The following is a 16302-nucleotide window of genomic DNA, read 5'->3' as shown; positions in this document are numbered from 1 at the left end:
TCTTGTCACTTAGCGTGATTTGAAAGTGAGAGTCTGTGTAGTGCTTTAGCCTGCCCTCAGCAATCAGGCCTCACACTCGCGAGGCTCTGATTGTAGGAGTTGCCTTATTTGCATTGATGAGGATGAGCCAGCTGCTAGAGCACACAGACCTCCACCTGACGCAATCACTGAGCTCAGGATTAGCGCGGGGAAGCAGGAATCTACTGCGCTGCACGGTGATCTCAGCCCTACATTAGAGTCACTCATGCAAAATGACCCAAATTTGTAATGAGCACAATTAGCAATCCAAAGATTCATGTTAATCTGGGGGCCGATATTTTCCTTCATTTCCCTAAATTAAAAATAGTAAATATACTCTTTCCCAGACAAGTCTGGGCATGAAAATAATTCAGGGGACTGACAAAAAAATGAGTTTGTCAAAAAAATCTGTAAGCCCCAGAAAATGTGGGTTTTTGATACCTAGCCAACCCCCCAAAACACACACACTCGAGGTAGTTAAGTTTGGTGTCAAATATGGTAAGGGCTTTGTGGTGTCATGCTCCTTTTTGAAATGGTAGAAAACAGCTTTTTACAAGGATTAAAATACTAAAAATAACAAAAGCTCTAATATGTGGGAAGGAAAATTTGAGCTTTAAAAAGGGAATTTGATGTTTAGCATATGTATTAATATTTCTGAGGCTGTGTCTGGGTCACACATGACAACAGATACATTCAGTGATTTCAGGATTTCCTAAAAGTTCAAGATATTATGTTGAATTTTTATTACACAGAGTTTATAAAGCAAATGGAACATTCCCAAATGCTGGGCTGTGTTTCCATATGTCTGCAGTCTATAGGTATTGAAATGCTCACCTATACTTTAGGAAAAAAAAATTACCACAACATTTTGCAAAAATTGAATAAATGATCATTCGAAGCAAAAGCATGCAGTTCAAAAGCTAAACCTCCCATTGGAGAACAGAAAATTTAATGAGCTTTTAATGGAATGCAATGCTCAGAGTAGTAAATTATTTGTTAGTTGACGATGCAATCAGCATGCTGATTAAGGTTGCTTGGTTTTTTACTAAACATTAACTGAATGAAAACGGGTAGTCCTTGTTCTGCTTGGGGGGCTTTAAGGAAGCAAATGGACTTTCAGAACAGAGATTGTCAATAAAGGTGAGTGCACTCCAGGTGTCATTTGAATATGATGATAAAATACTTGTGATAAATATTTAAAAGCATTTTAAATCCACAATGTTTGCCTAGTGTATTGTGGACTCTGTTTAAAGAAACAGTGGGCCTTAGCAGGCCTGACAACAATCCCTCCATCTCTCTCTAGAAAGAAATATCTAGATCTTTCTTTTATTGCAAAAGAGAAAAAAGGGGGGTGGTATGCTTTGAAAATATAAGCCAGCACAGACTCTGGGATCAGGAACTATTTGGGAGTTTGAAATGTAAACCTTTTTAAAAAAGACAAAAAGGACAAAAATCAAAACAAAGGAAAATAGTCTGACAGCAAATAAAGGAAGAGACATCTATTTCTCAGGGTAGATTAAGATGAAAATTTAATTAAGCATTTGTGATATTCTGATGTTTTAAAATAATTGCTATTAGAATACATATATATATTTTTTAATTTATAAATGATGGCATTCTGTGGGCAAGAACTATAGTGATGTCAGAGTTATATTCTGTCTAATGTAGTAGGTCTGAGGAGTAAAAGAAAAAGAACAAAAATTGGAAATAATATAATGCTTATTTTTGTTGTTAAATTGTTCATACAGAATTTATAGGACTATCATTTATCATATATTAATCAATGTGTACATTAGCTATAAATTATTGTTTCTTAGAGATTTTGTTACTAGATCTGCTTAAATTGCTAGATCAATTTTCCCCCAAAAAAGCGGAGTGTTTTTTGTTTGTTTTTCTTCCTATCAATTGAAGAATTATGGGTTTGTAGGTTAATTTTCTTTGAACAGCTGCAAAGTTCTTTTCCTATAAATCCTAATTAGTTTTATCATCAGTGATTCTCTGGCAATGATCAGGTACCCTTAAAATCCGATAAATAACTACCTCTCACTTTTAACTATTCCTGTTTATGACCCAAGAGGTTAAAAGCCTTTGACTGGCATTTGACTTCTGACCTCATATAAATGTTATCTTATCAGTTCCTGCTTGTTAACTTGTATTGAGTGCTTGTCCCTGATGGCTTTTAGATAAAGGGTTGTGGTTTTTTTTTTTTTCTTTTTAATATATTTCCTATAGGAACTAAACCACTTGCTTTGTTCTATACCTAGGGCACTCCAGTCTAGACAGTAACCTGCTATAAATCTGTTATAAAGCCCCAAATATACTTTTATTTATTCTCAACATTATTTTAGTTTAACTTTATGGGTGGGATTTTATGATTGAGAATATTTATTTATTATAGATAAGAGCCATAATTACTAGTGATCTTAATCCTTTAACATGTTAGTCAGGAAGCTAGTTAGCTTAGTATTCTCTCTTTTTTTTAAAATAATGCAAAAAATACAAAAACAATTTTAACTTTGCATTTTGCACCAGCATGAGATGAATTAGAGAGATAATTTATGGAAATCTGGCCTCCCCAGACTTGAGAAATCTGCCTAATGAGTCATCAGTAAGATACATCTTTTTTAAAAACTGAATCCTGACCATGAACAGGGCATTTCCCAATCTTTGGGGAGGAAGGTAGTGACCTAGAACTTTCCTTTGCCCTTCTGTCCTAAGAATTCAGAAGGATTTTGGCCTTATATTCCATTTGCAGCTGTGTGTTCACACATTTAAGTGTGTATGTGTGTGAGTTCAGTCACTATGTACAAATCTAAATACATTTGAATGTTTGCATTTTAATCTCTCTCCAAACCTCCATGGCATCATGAGAGTATTCTAGGCAGATATCCGTGCCTCAGAGGCTGCCTCATTTGCAAATGACCTACAGTGTGATTTCTAAACAAAATATTACATTAATTTCTATGTGGAAAACAGGCAGTAAGGAGGGAAGAAGGAAGAGGCAGCCATCTTGGAGTCATTTTGCCTTTTAGTCTCCTTCTTCTCTTAAGGCTGGAGAGTTAGAATATTATCTTTATTTTTAATTGGCCTTTGATGTAATGCAGGAGGCATATGCAGAGACCTTTGTATCCATGTTTGGAGTAGAAATTAGTTGTAACCTCTTTGGGCTTTAAAAAATAACTGCAACTGTAGACAAACTACACCTATTATTCTCCATCCTTCTAAATAAATATACATATAAATGAAGCATATGCCACAGCTTGTAAGAGACCTGCACAAAACCTATTAAGGGAAACAAATGTCTATTTGGACCATTCATTTACTGCTATCTAAAGAATTAATATGTCAGTAAAGTTATCTGCCCTTCCTCCTCCCCCATTCTTTCCTTTCTCCCCAAACACACACTCACACGCACACACACAAACACACGCTTTCACACACCCCACTATGGAGAAATGGCAACCCTGGAAACTTGCTTTTTTGAAGCGGGAATTCCCTTTCTCTTAGATCTTACGTATTTAAGAAAAAGTAAAAAAAAAAAAAAAAAAAAAGACCAGCTTTTATCTTTTTTATTTTATTTTATTCTAATTTTCTGTGTGGGGAGAACTCCTCTGGCTCCATAATGTCCCAACACTGCTTTCATCATGCTCATATTCTGGCAACACCCAGGTTTAATGCAATTTGTCTTAACTTTTCATTTCAACCATTGCTTTTCTCAAAGTGGTCAGAGTTTAAAGACTGCAAAGGCAAAGAGAAAAGAAATAACCACGGCAGGGGGAAAAACAAACCACCCCCCAGACTGGTGCTGGTATTCACAGCATTGACACATTCTCAAATGTTTTCTCTGTAGTTATAACACAAAAGCGCTTTCTTCCCTGTTTTGATGTGTTAAAGACAGGAAAGAGAGAGGACACTTGGAAGTGGTAAAATGAGTATTTGGAAGCACAGGGAAGGTGTTTCTCCTTTGAATATCCAGCGTGTGTCAATAATATGTAGATACTTACAGTTTAATGTTAATTAAAATTTTCAGAACAGAAAAAGGAGGAAAAGTTAAATTTAAGTAAGTTGTGTCACATCCTCCAAACTTTTAGTTATCAGTGTTGCCTTCTTTTTTGTGTAATCAGAAGTGCATCTGAAGTCAATCATTCTGCTATCTCTGAAATAAGAATAACCAGGATCCTAAGTCCCTCTGAAAAGGGTGTGAGGGGATCAATAACAAATGATCTTCTGATTCTGGTATTTGGTAGAAGAAACCACAAACTTTTACTCTTTTAACGTCAGTAATCTGAATTAATTTTTCTCACCTACGTTATTTGCAGATTGTTTTACCGAGTGAAACAAATAAGGATTTGAAAGACAAATAATGACCTGATTCCTAGGCAGTCTCCTGTTCTGATGGCCAAATTCTGTCAGGTGAATCCCAGAGCCTGTTACAATCGTACTTGGTATCCTGGCTTTTAAAAAAACAAGATTTAAACATGTAAGCTAGATGATTTCAAAACTGGTATAAGTTACACCACCACTCTTATTTATATTTAATATGTTAATATATAGTTGTAAGTCTCAGTATACTTCAGGCAGGAAAAAAAAAGTGGCTACATAACCAGTTTCTATAGCAATCAAAATGAGCTCCCTCAAACATTTTTTATGTAATATTTCAAAACTGTAGTTAGAGGAGGAAGATGAGGGGATATGGAAGCCCTTGGTTTTTCTGCATAGGTGCAACATCAAACTTTGTAAAGTGACCTAAGGGTTTATTAAAATACATTGTTTTTGTATGTTTATAAACTTACCCTAAGGATATATTAAGAAATATAGTACATTTGATTTTTTCCCATTCCCTGCCCAAAACCCAGCCTGCTGCTCTGTTTGGAAAAACCAGAGACTTCTGTGATATCATGGACCTTTTTTTATTTGTGCAAAGAAGGTGAGGATATGGAGTCAGAAATATTAACATCTTTAGGCCCCAAGTTATTACTATTAAGGTTTTATCCCTTCCTTTGTAAAGACTGATACAGTTGGATTTCTAATTTCCGTTGGCCTCTGTCCTCTCTTTTGCATGTTTTCTTTATTTGTATAAATTAGCTTTGTCCTTTCTTACTGAAATGTTTAATTTGGGCACACTCTCCCAGATAGATTCTCATTCTTGCTCCCCTCAACTTGTCAGGGTTTTGGAGTGGGGAGCAGTTTTCCTTATTTAAAAAGCTTTATATTTCAGACTCAGAGAGCCAAGCCCCTTTGTTACCCATCTGGACAAGCTCAAAGGTCATACCCAAGATCATAAGCCATGTTCATATCCTTCTTATGGGAAAATGATAAAATAATATACACCGGCACCTGATACTAGGGGCCTGGCCTGGACACACACCTTGCCCTCTTCCCCTTGGCCTCGCCTGCTCCGAAGAATGAATACATCCATCTCCAGAGCTGATGCTTCGAAGTGACCAGTCAGATGCTAGCAGGTCAGCTGGCTGTCCTTTTGGACATAAATCAGAAGGATGTTGGTGTAGCTGAAAGAGGAAGGTAGTCCAGCCTGAGGGAAGCCACGTAAATCTCTCGCGGAGCATTGTTCCTGGTAGAGAGTGGGGGTGACAGTTAGGGTAGCTCCTGGGGCCTCAGGCTGTTATTAATGCCCTGGCCCTCCTGCAGTGGGTGCTAACTTGTTGTGCCTGAGAGTTGCCACCACCCTTCCCAAACATCGGGCAACTTGAAAAAGTCAAGCACTGCTGAGGCCTGATTTTCGTTTAATAGTCAAAACCAAGATGCATTTGGGCTATGATGATAGGACAGCTCCCTTGAAAAGATTATTTGAACTACAAAGGCATTCATTTAGGGCTAGCGATGTTGCAAAAGGGCCTGCTAGAAATTAGCAGCCTGTCCTGGTATTTGGAGAGCAGGAGTGACAACTTATTGGAAGTTCTCAAGGAATCATTTATATTTCACACTCCACTAGGCAGCTGATTTGAGATTGTCTGTTAGCATAACAAAGGCTCTGAGCCTGTGAACTTCAGAAACCTTTCGACCTCTTAGCTGCTGGCATGAATAGCCCCCAGTTCTGCCTATAGAGATCTCCCAAAGCTCCCCTGTTCGTGGCTAAATTGTTAATCAGGGTAATTTAATATAGTTTTCAATATGCCTCATCTCTTATTGGGAAAGGTATTCACAGCTTCCCTACCCCTGAAAAAAAGTTCTTTTATTCAAGTGTGAGAGGGGCAGCTGCAGACAGACCCCCATCCCTTGCTGCTCCCCCCAACTCCCCCTCTGTAGCAGCAGCAACGTTCTGAGCAGCAACCACAGTGAAGGGCCAGAGAAAGAAACTCCAACGTCGACCTCTTTGCATGCACTCCAACCTGAACCTGAAATTCCAGCCTGTTTACGCCAGGAACCGACAAAACAAAACCCAAGGCTGAGCCATAACTGAAACCTCAGAGCCAACCCTGCCCCCCTTCCACATACACACATGCCACACCCCCTTCTCCACCCTCCCTTCACCGCCTCCTTTCTCCTCCCTCCTCATCTCCCAACTAGGCTTCCCTCCTGGCTCCTGACAAAGTGCAGCACACCCCAAGGCCGGTTGATTTTCATGTCTCTCCCTCTTTGGAGGCAGCCCACAGAGTCCTGCACACTCCACACAGCCACCCTCAGCCTCTCGCAGTGTTACATACACTTGCTCTCACCAGCTCCCTTGCACACTATCAATTCCCATGCACATTAGTGAACTGAAAAGAGCCAGAGCACAAATATATTCATTTTAATCCAGTTAAGACCTAAGAGGTCTCATAGGATATTACTCAATAGTTTCAAAATCAAGTATAAAACTCAGATTTTGCTACTCGGTTTCATCTCAGAGAAGCCCATAGTGTATCTGTCTTTCACTTTCTACTGCTGCATCTTGTAAAAAAATAAAGTGAATAAAACACAATCACAAGCAAACCACTCAACTTCAGGCAGATGCTATGCAAATATTACGTTGTCTTTTTTAATGACTGTATTTCTCGTACCCCTGTGCAAAGTCAGAAGAGCAATTCCATACAAAGAAAAATATGAAATTATCATTTTTTAAAATAAAAAAAGGAAGGATACAATCTCCTAGTCTTATTTTTCTCCATGAGAATTTCAAGACATCTGTCACTTTAACTTTCATTTCCATGTTTCCACGTGAGAATTTTAAGATAGCTCTGAAAGTATCTGAATATTTCCTGATCGCTTTGGTGGCGATTTTCCTTGCAATTGTGCTCTGTCTTTGTGCGAGTTGAGGCCCTGCTTCAAGCTTCTTCCTGGAACAGCCATTTCTCGAGTGTGCCCTGACTTGGCTGGTGTGCTTGTCTCTCAGCCTCCGGAAGCTGGATAAAGCCAGGATCTACTGCCTGAAGTATTTTCTTTGAATTTGCTCTAGTTAGAGTGGTCCCTGATGGGGGTGGGGAGACTTTCTTCACTCACTCGGGATACTAATCTATCTAGCATCTCAAAACTGCTGAGAGATGGGAGACAAATTCTGTTTAGAGGATCAGGGAGAGGATTATTAACCTCCAAAATAGGAAGTACAAATGTACACCAAAATTAGTAAAACAAAACAAAACAAAAAGCCTAACCTCTTTCCCAAGATAATTTTTTTTGGAGTTAAGAACAAAAAGATTTACAAGAAAGGTTTCCTGTCAGTTTTAATATCTAAACAGTGCCCCGAGGAGATACTTTGGAACAGAAAATAAAATAAGTGTATCTGGCTGTTACATTATATGGCAATCCTAAAATCTGCATTTTCCTTAAAAAAAAAAAAACAAGGAATCTGACAGCTAAATTCAGTGTTGTGGAAGTTTTTAGATTATAACTGTTTTTGACAATAATCTGTGCATTATTCACTTTAAGGATGAGCTTTTTAGTTTCTTCCATTCTGTAAGTAGAGATTTTCATTTTCTTGATGTCTTAAACCAGAATATTTAAAAAATATTAATTGATAGTTACTACAAATCAATGAATAAATATTTCTGGTTTCTCTTTTAAGAAGTGAAAAATATGAAATCATTCATATATAAATTAACAGAAGTTTAACTTTCAAAAGATGTTTAGAGAGAAAAAATATATATGGTTTCTAAATCCAAGAAAGAAAAAATACATGATTTGCATTTTTTTCAGTGCTTTTGCTTAACATTTTTTTTCATTAGCCTTTTCTTCATTAGAATTTATGATCCATGTCCATCATTACACTTTCACATGTCTGATTTCTGTTAAATTTTCTAACAGAGGTTAATAAATATGAAGGGGTAAAAGACTTATTTGCTTTCATCTAAAGTGCTCGATATTTCAAAGTTATTTGTATTTGCATTTAACTTTTTCCATGTTCTATTGTAAATTACTGAGATTTGACTGAAATTAATTCTATTTGGAGTTAGGAAGTAATGGAGATTTTTTTTTTAAGGAATTAAACAATGTGATGTTGCTGAATTATGTTTCCTTGGGGTTGGGTCATCTAACACCCTTTCTAGCATGGCACAATTTGGACTTCACATTTATGGAAGAATACGGGTTGGGGGGAGAAGGATGTATATGGGGAATGGTGTTTGACAGGGGGAATGAACGCAGACACCAGAACAATTATATTACAATCCCACTGGGAAAGCCAGCACCAAATTTAGCCAGACTGATGGGGTACTGTCTAGACGGTCCCTTTTGTGTATCAGCTGCTTTTTCCCTGCTTTATTGCACTGCCTGAATGTGTGAGTTGAGCATGCATATGGATCCCAAACAACCATTTCTGCAACCATACATTGCTATTAAACTTCCTCTCATTTGGCTAAGAATCAAGGGTTGTGTATTCCTACTGCATTCCCTTTACAATATTTTGTGATTAAAATGCAGCCTCCAGAAATAGTGGTTTAACCAAGCTGATAAATTAGAAGGTGCCTAGGCTGTTTTTTCATATGGAAAAAAATGTACTAGGTAAACATTTCTATCTTCTCAAACTTGTCCACCTCTTTGCTATAGAAGTAAAAGAAAGCCAGAAAGAAAAGAAATAAAACAATGAAAAGAAAGAGGCACAGTACATGCAAATTACCACCTTTCCTTTTGAAAAGGGCAAAGGATAGAAAGAAAGAATATTTATTAAATGTTTACAGTGTAACTAATGGCAGTGTGTGTGGTTTTCCTTCTTTTTTTTTCCTTTCCCTCTTTTTATTTGGTAAATCAAATAGAGTTCAGTAATCAGGGTTCTTGTGAGGTCTTAGAAATAGATTCACAAACTCTTTTAAATACATGCTCACATGTATTACAAGGTTGCTTTAGTGTTATTTAGTGTTATTCCTATAGATAGGAAATCCCAGAGACATTTCACATCTGGGCAACTGTCAGAATTTTGTTTTGTTTGTCAAGATAGTGCAGGAAGGCTAAGACTTACTTATATTGATTAATGTATCCATACAAAACAGTCATTGTTCAAAGAAGCAGTAATGCACCCTAAACAGGATGTACACTACATGGGTTTAGGTACTAAGGTTAGGTGCCTGTGCTAACAACCAAGAATTTGAAATAAGCACAAATTAATTATTTCAATTAGAAAGAAAGAAATAGAAAGACACATTAATACTAATGAAAGTAGGCATCAGATTTATCTCTTTCCACAAAAGGTTTATCAGCAACTTTGTCTACAATCAAAGAACTGAAAGGTGTAAGAAATTGGAATTCCACAAAATGTACATCATTATAAATAAAATTCTTGCCTTGTAGTAGAAGCTCAAGTGAATCTGCTATTTAGTAAAGAGAATCCCATGTTTCATATCACATAACTTTTATTAATATGTACACACAAAATATCTGGAGCAGGAATTCTAAATTCCATTTGCTGAGATTTCTTTCCTTTAACAAAAAGGAAAATGGTAGAAGCTTTCGCCTTTAAGGAAAAAAAAAATCAAAGGTGAAGTTGGTGATAGAAAAAAAAAGCACTTTTATATCATTATATTCTGGTTTCATGCACTAAATTTTGTTAATGACTAACTAATGGGATTTATATTTTTTAAATAATAATTTTTTATACTGTACCCCTGGAATTCAATAACTATCACCTACCAAGGACAGTGATTTTTATCCATCTTTTGAAGATTGGGTATAGAAGAGAAGCCTAGAAGAAAGAGAAAGTAAATTTTATTCCCAATTTTACTGAACAGGATAGGACTACAAGTCATCTATTTTTCGGTTTGAAACATCAGATCAGAAATCGACAATCATAAGATATAATCAGTGACATAGGATTGGGGAAATTTCCCAGTTGGAAGTGGGTATGAAACTTAAACAAGTGACATTGAACATGGAGACCTTGGGTAGGCACTTCTAGGCACTGATGTTAATAATCTCTGAGGCCTAACTTTGGTATGATTGAGAAAATACAACCACAGGCACAGGCAGAGAGCAGAAGACTGAGAAACAAGAAAGCAAGTGAAAAATGGAGGGTTGTGGGCAGCAGTGGTTGGGTGTGGGTGGCATACAGGGGTAGTGAGTGAGAAAGAAAGAGCAGAGAATGAATATTCTATGCTTTGTTTTAATCTAAAACAGAGATGCTTCCAGGAGAATGAATTTCAATGGAGCTGAGCCAAAAATAATTATAGAGATTTTCTTGTTTTGTTTTGTGAATGAAGAGCATCTCTTTTCTCTGGAGATGCGAGAGTGCGAGAGGACCAGAGCCAAGAGATTGAAGAGATGCCCCTCTGCCCCTTTACTTCCACACAGCACAGTAGCAGACCTTTCTTTCTTCCTGCTTCCAAAAGCTATTGGCACCGAATTGTGCTGGGAAGAGAGGGAAGTGGCAGCAGGCCTCCAATCTAGCTGGATTTTCTATTCTAACAATAGCTTGTTTACTTTGATAAAGCTGAAGTATTGAAATTGGAAGCAAGATTGGGATGGGGAGTGGGCAGGAATACATACTTTAGGTTCTAGAAATAAAATTGAGCCATTTACGACTAAGAATATTCCCCTATTTGCGATACTTGAAACTTCCTTTGGGGTTTGTTTTACCAATTACATTTGTTTCCTTGTTTTTCATCATCAATAGCAGGCTACTAAAGGAAATAAAGGATTCTCTCAATTTTCCTCTATTTTCTCTGTGATGTAAAATCTTTATCTTGGAACCTTCTTTACAGGGAGAAAAATTGTCTTTTGTTAAATAGCTACGACTGAATTTTGTTGAAAGCAATGTAATATACTCCTCATGAGGCTGGAATAAAAGACTTTATACAATGTGAAATGCAAAAGATTGAGGGGAGAAACCCACTAACATTAATAGACTTTTGGGAGGAAGTAATCATAAACAACTCAGAATTAATACCTGAAAACTATTAATTTTCTTAAGTTAAATTGACTTACCTACAAATCACACCATTAAGTACTATCTGAACTTGAACACTTTCTCCAAATCCCTTATTTTAGGTGTTGTGTCATGTTAAAGACCCTGTTGTCATTTTTGTCATTCATAGATGTTAATTCTGTGAGTAGGTTTAAGGTACCACTTTTATTTTTGTATTACCTGAGTTGTTTTAAGAAAACTGAGAACCAGTTCCTTTCCCTTACATCATTTTTCACAACTGGTAAAAATTAACTTTTATTTTAATAAGTATTTGACTTGCCAAGTTTAACAATTTAGTTATCCAGTGGAAAAACAGCATTGAGAGTTGTAAACTTAATGGATTAATACCAACATGATCTTAAAGCAAGAAAAACTACTTATGTCACATTAGTAGTCAAGATTATCTATTAACTTATGCATAAACATCTCAGAAAGTTGCAAAAGCAGATACTATTTCCTTTAAAACTTTTATGTATTAAAATTTTTCCTGTTTTTTTTTTTTGTCAAACAACTACTGAAATGTATAGTAATTGACAGTAAAGTTCCAAGATTCTATTAAGTAGTTAAGTTTTTACAAATTTTCTTAGAGACTGAAAATGTCTTCATGTATATGGGGTTTTATTTAGGGATTTTCAAACATTTGAAATGTCACTGAGAATATATTGTGTAAATCTATGAATATGAGTTTTATAAATCCACATTTAATTTAATTAATCATATTGATTCACTTGACATTTTTCTCTTTCTGGATCTACCCTCCTCTTTTTCTTCTATCTCTCTATTAAAAGCAATTCATTCACAGTGGTAGACTAAGTTTTGAAGCAGCTTTTACAAAATAAAACCGACAATGGTTTTAGAAGAACTTTAAAAGCATTCAACTTAAATTTGTTAGAAGTGGTTAAAATGAACATTTAAGAATTCAAAGTACTTAATCACACTAATCTTAACATTATATTTAAAATTCAATCCCCAAAATGAGATCTACTTTTTAAATAGAATGATTATTAAATAACCAAAATAATCATTAATATGCTTTAAGCCAAATAAGTATATGAGATTAACAGCAAATATTTGTTTTCCCAAGTTAAAAAAAAACTTTACTTCTTTTAAAAATAAAATAACTTGTAAAATAGGAAAATATTTAGTAATATTTAATGTCTGTTAAAACCCCTATATGTGTGTATGTATATATATATGTATATATAACTTGAGAATTTATATTGGGTTATACTGCATCATTAAAATTGTTGAAGGAAAATATTAGTCTACCAAAACATTTAGAATATGGTATACAATAACATTATTAACAGCAATGCTATTAATATCACACCAACATGCATATTTACTCTCAAGCTCTAGAAATGATTAGGAGATAAGAATAGATTTATAATTGATAAGTGTCCCAAAGATATTAACAATAATAACAAAGCTAAAATGAATATAGAGCCCTTGGTATGTGCACCAAGGTTTCTGTATTTTACAAGAGTATATAGATGTATGTACAGACTTGCTAGAAGTAGATATATTGGTCATTTGTTTGCACTGGTCATCATAATACAAAATGGATTTTTAAAGATTCTATCTTGACCAATTCTTTTCTAGCCTCAAATTGCTAAACCAATTTCAGAGCTTTGCTCAGGAAAGTTATATTTCACTTGAATCCAACCATAGAAATTGCCCCAGAGGAAGTCTTGCTTGTTTGTTCTTTTCATTTTGTAGGGTGTGGAGTCCAGTAAGCAACTGTGGGCAGGGGAGGGAGGAGGTCGCAGCAAGAAGCAATCAAAAGAATTAAGATGGAAACTACCTCAAGCTTCCCAAGCTTGTTTGCTGGCCGCAGATGCCATTATGGCATATAGATAAGATATGTTTAATATTAAGACTTAAAAAAGAGCCTTCACACTCCTGAAAATTCAGATTCAAAGCCAGGCCTCATTCTTAAGCCCATATACTTGAGTACACTGGCCCAGGAAGTCTGGCTAAAGAGTTCCATCCAGCTCACACGCTTGGGGTTTGTCACTTCATGTCATAACCTCCACATTACTTAAATGCAGTTTTAAAATGTGCTCAACGGAAATGCTGATATAAGCCTAAATGTAGCTGTACTTGCTGTTTCTGCTCGAAGTTCATTCATGGTGGTGGATTTAGTTAAAGGGCCCAGAATAGCCATGCTTAACAGGAAGGAAACAAAATCCTCTTGGTTCAGTGGGGCTAGGTATGTCAGAGCAGAGGGAACTCACTATAGATATTTGAGATAAATACCTTCTGTTGAGACGTACACATTTCACTGGTGGCCTATATAATGTAAAGAAAAATATGCTATATTACAAATAAAGCTCTGTTAGTTTTTTTCCCTACAGGAAATGCTATTTTATGTATCTTGGACACAGAGAATATACAGTAACATTTATGATAGGATTAGCTGACTGCAAATAGGAACTGCTGGTGATCCTAGGTGTCTATTGAATCATAATCAAGGACTTCCTGGTAAGCATTAAGTGACAATAAAGGTATTCTTGCTAAAATATTAGACAAATCAATAATAGAAAAAATGGTCACTTTGACAGAAAAGTCAACAGAAAATAGCAGTAATTATATGTGACTGGTGTATCAGCATACTGTGTGCAATGTGCTATTATAAAAAAGTATGGTACCTCTTCTGGATGATACAGCTGCATTAGGACATTTTATAGAATAGTTTATTTTCCAGAGCACAACATTCAGCTTTTTCACATGCTTTTTTTGGTAGAGTTTCTCCTCCCAGTTAAAAACTGGTTTTCCTCACACAACTGCATAATTATTTTTCTGCAACTAGTGATAATTACTTGTTTTGTGTATCTCTCCTAGAGTGATTCAGTGTTTGCTGTTCTACCTCATAAAATGCATCTGTACTAGAGGCATGTGAAAAGGAGTACTGACCTTATATAATATATGGCCATATTGGTAGGGGCACACAGCTCTAATTCTTTGTAAAAGGCACAAAAGTCTATATTGCTCTGAGTTTCCTTTTTTGAATGCTATGTGAGTTTTGTGACTAAAGCATCAAACTGGAGGTAACTGAAGACAAGAAGCCTCACAACATGGAAATTACTCAGTACACAAAGAAACTCCCTCTCAGATAGATGCACAATGGGTGACTGAATAAAAAAGGCTGTTGGAGGGATTTGTTGATAGTGGCATCATAGAAAACTCTGGAATCAGTGTTTGTGAGATTTGTCACACCAAGAAATCAAACACAGATTTCAAATCGTTGAAGAATATCTAGTCATTTTATGTCACTCACAAAGCCCTCTGCAAATACAAATGAAAATTAAGCAGAGCCCCTCCTGCCAGTCTGCTTTTATCTCCCAGCAGTCCTTCTCTGCCTCTTTCCCTTCCAACTCTTCAGTGTAGTTTGGTTCTCCTTTCTTTCAAGTTCTCGTTAATGCTTGCTTTTCCATGTGCCCTTTAGTCTTACTCATCAGTGATGCCAATAAAAATAGTCCATTTAAAACAAATGTATCAACACCTAACAATACGTGAATGGTGTGTATTACTTTTTGTTTTGATTTTTTAGTGAAACTACAACCTGTGGCACTGCCTTTAAAAATTTTTTTCAAATAATTAAAAAAAAACAAAACACAAGAAAATAGAGAACTGAAGCGCTATTTAATGTCTCTGGATTTGTTTATAAATATATGTAATGTTAAATGTAATGAAATCCTTGTGAGACTACTTTCGTGCTTACTGATCCCAGGGTGCAGAAAGAGTTAGCTTATCCAGGAAAACTCAAAGTCATAATTAGTCTTGTGAATTATAATAATCCAGTCTCATCCTACATTTCTTTCTCACGTGGTACTCCCAGTGGGAGTTCCGCATGAAAAAGGACTACTGGACTGGGCGTTAATGATGGTATACCTGTGAAATATGAGCATTTTCCTATAATGCCACTCAATAAAATTAGAAATCTGCCCCATTGTGGTCCTATACCCATCAGCCAATTAAAAGAAAAACATCAACAGATTTTGGAAATTAAAAAAAGAAATTCATTCTTGAATCTTTTAAATACCTCTTAAAATTATGAAATACAAAAGGAAGTTTTTTCCCCCTAATGAACTATACCTTTTACCCTTGACTTAGTTATAGAAATAAGGCTGTAATTATTTTATTTTTTTTTAAGTTAAAATGTTAACAATGCTTAAGTTTTAGATAATTTCCTCAAACAATAGAAACAAAGGAGTAAGTAAGGAAAGAATCAATGAAACTCGGGGAAAGCAATATTTATTCTCAAGGCCTTCAGATCAGCTATTTTTCCTAACTTGACTATTCAGGGCACTCAAACACCTTGTTGACTGACTGAGGTGACAAATTGTTTCAATATATAGACTCAGCCTAAATTAGAGGAAAAAGGAGTAGTAACTTACCAATTCTGAGATGTAAATGTTATGCCATTTATGAAACAGAAATACTTCTTTTAAGTGTTACCTTATTGTAAACTACTAACTAGGCTAGAAAAGTAGGCAAAATGTAATCATAATAGCATATCTATCTAAAGCCCAGCCCTGCATGGCTCTACTAACCCTAAACATTTAGACAATAGTCCATCAATAGGTGAATAGATAAACTCTACTATATTCAAACAATGGAATACTACTCAGCAATACAAAAAGAAAAAACACCCCAAACCCAACCCATTTACAACATGGAACAATCTCAATATAAGCATGCTGAGTGAAAGAAGCTAGACAGAAAAAAAAAAGAATACAAATCATTTATATAATAGTCTAGGAAATTCAAACTAATGGATAGTGACAGACAGCAGATCAGTAGTTGTCTGGGGGAAGGATCAGCAGGCAGGAATGACAAAAGGCACAAGGAAAATTTGGGGGTGATGGATATGTTCATTATCTTGACTGTGGTGATGGTTTCACAGGGGTACACATGGGAAAACCTAAAATTGTATACAGTTAAATTCCAAC

General features: G+C 35.8%; 1 long non-coding RNA gene across 1 annotated transcript in view; it reads left to right on the top strand.

The window, feature by feature from the left end:
- The first annotated feature begins 1032 nt into the window (after positions 1–1032).
- Positions 1033–16302, top strand: part of LOC118932347 (uncharacterized) — a 41987-nt gene continuing 26717 nt past the window's right edge. The window contains exon 1 of the long non-coding RNA XR_005032726.2: positions 1033–1158. This is a non-coding gene — a long non-coding RNA (uncharacterized LOC118932347). The remainder of the gene's footprint in view (positions 1159–16302) is intronic.

This window comes from Manis pentadactyla, chromosome 2 (genome assembly GCF_030020395.1).
Source record: "Manis pentadactyla isolate mManPen7 chromosome 2, mManPen7.hap1, whole genome shotgun sequence".
NCBI lineage: Eukaryota > Metazoa > Chordata > Mammalia > Pholidota > Manidae > Manis > Manis pentadactyla.
The sequence above is the reverse complement of the archived record's forward strand: the minus strand, read 5'-3'. Positions and strand labels throughout refer to the sequence as shown.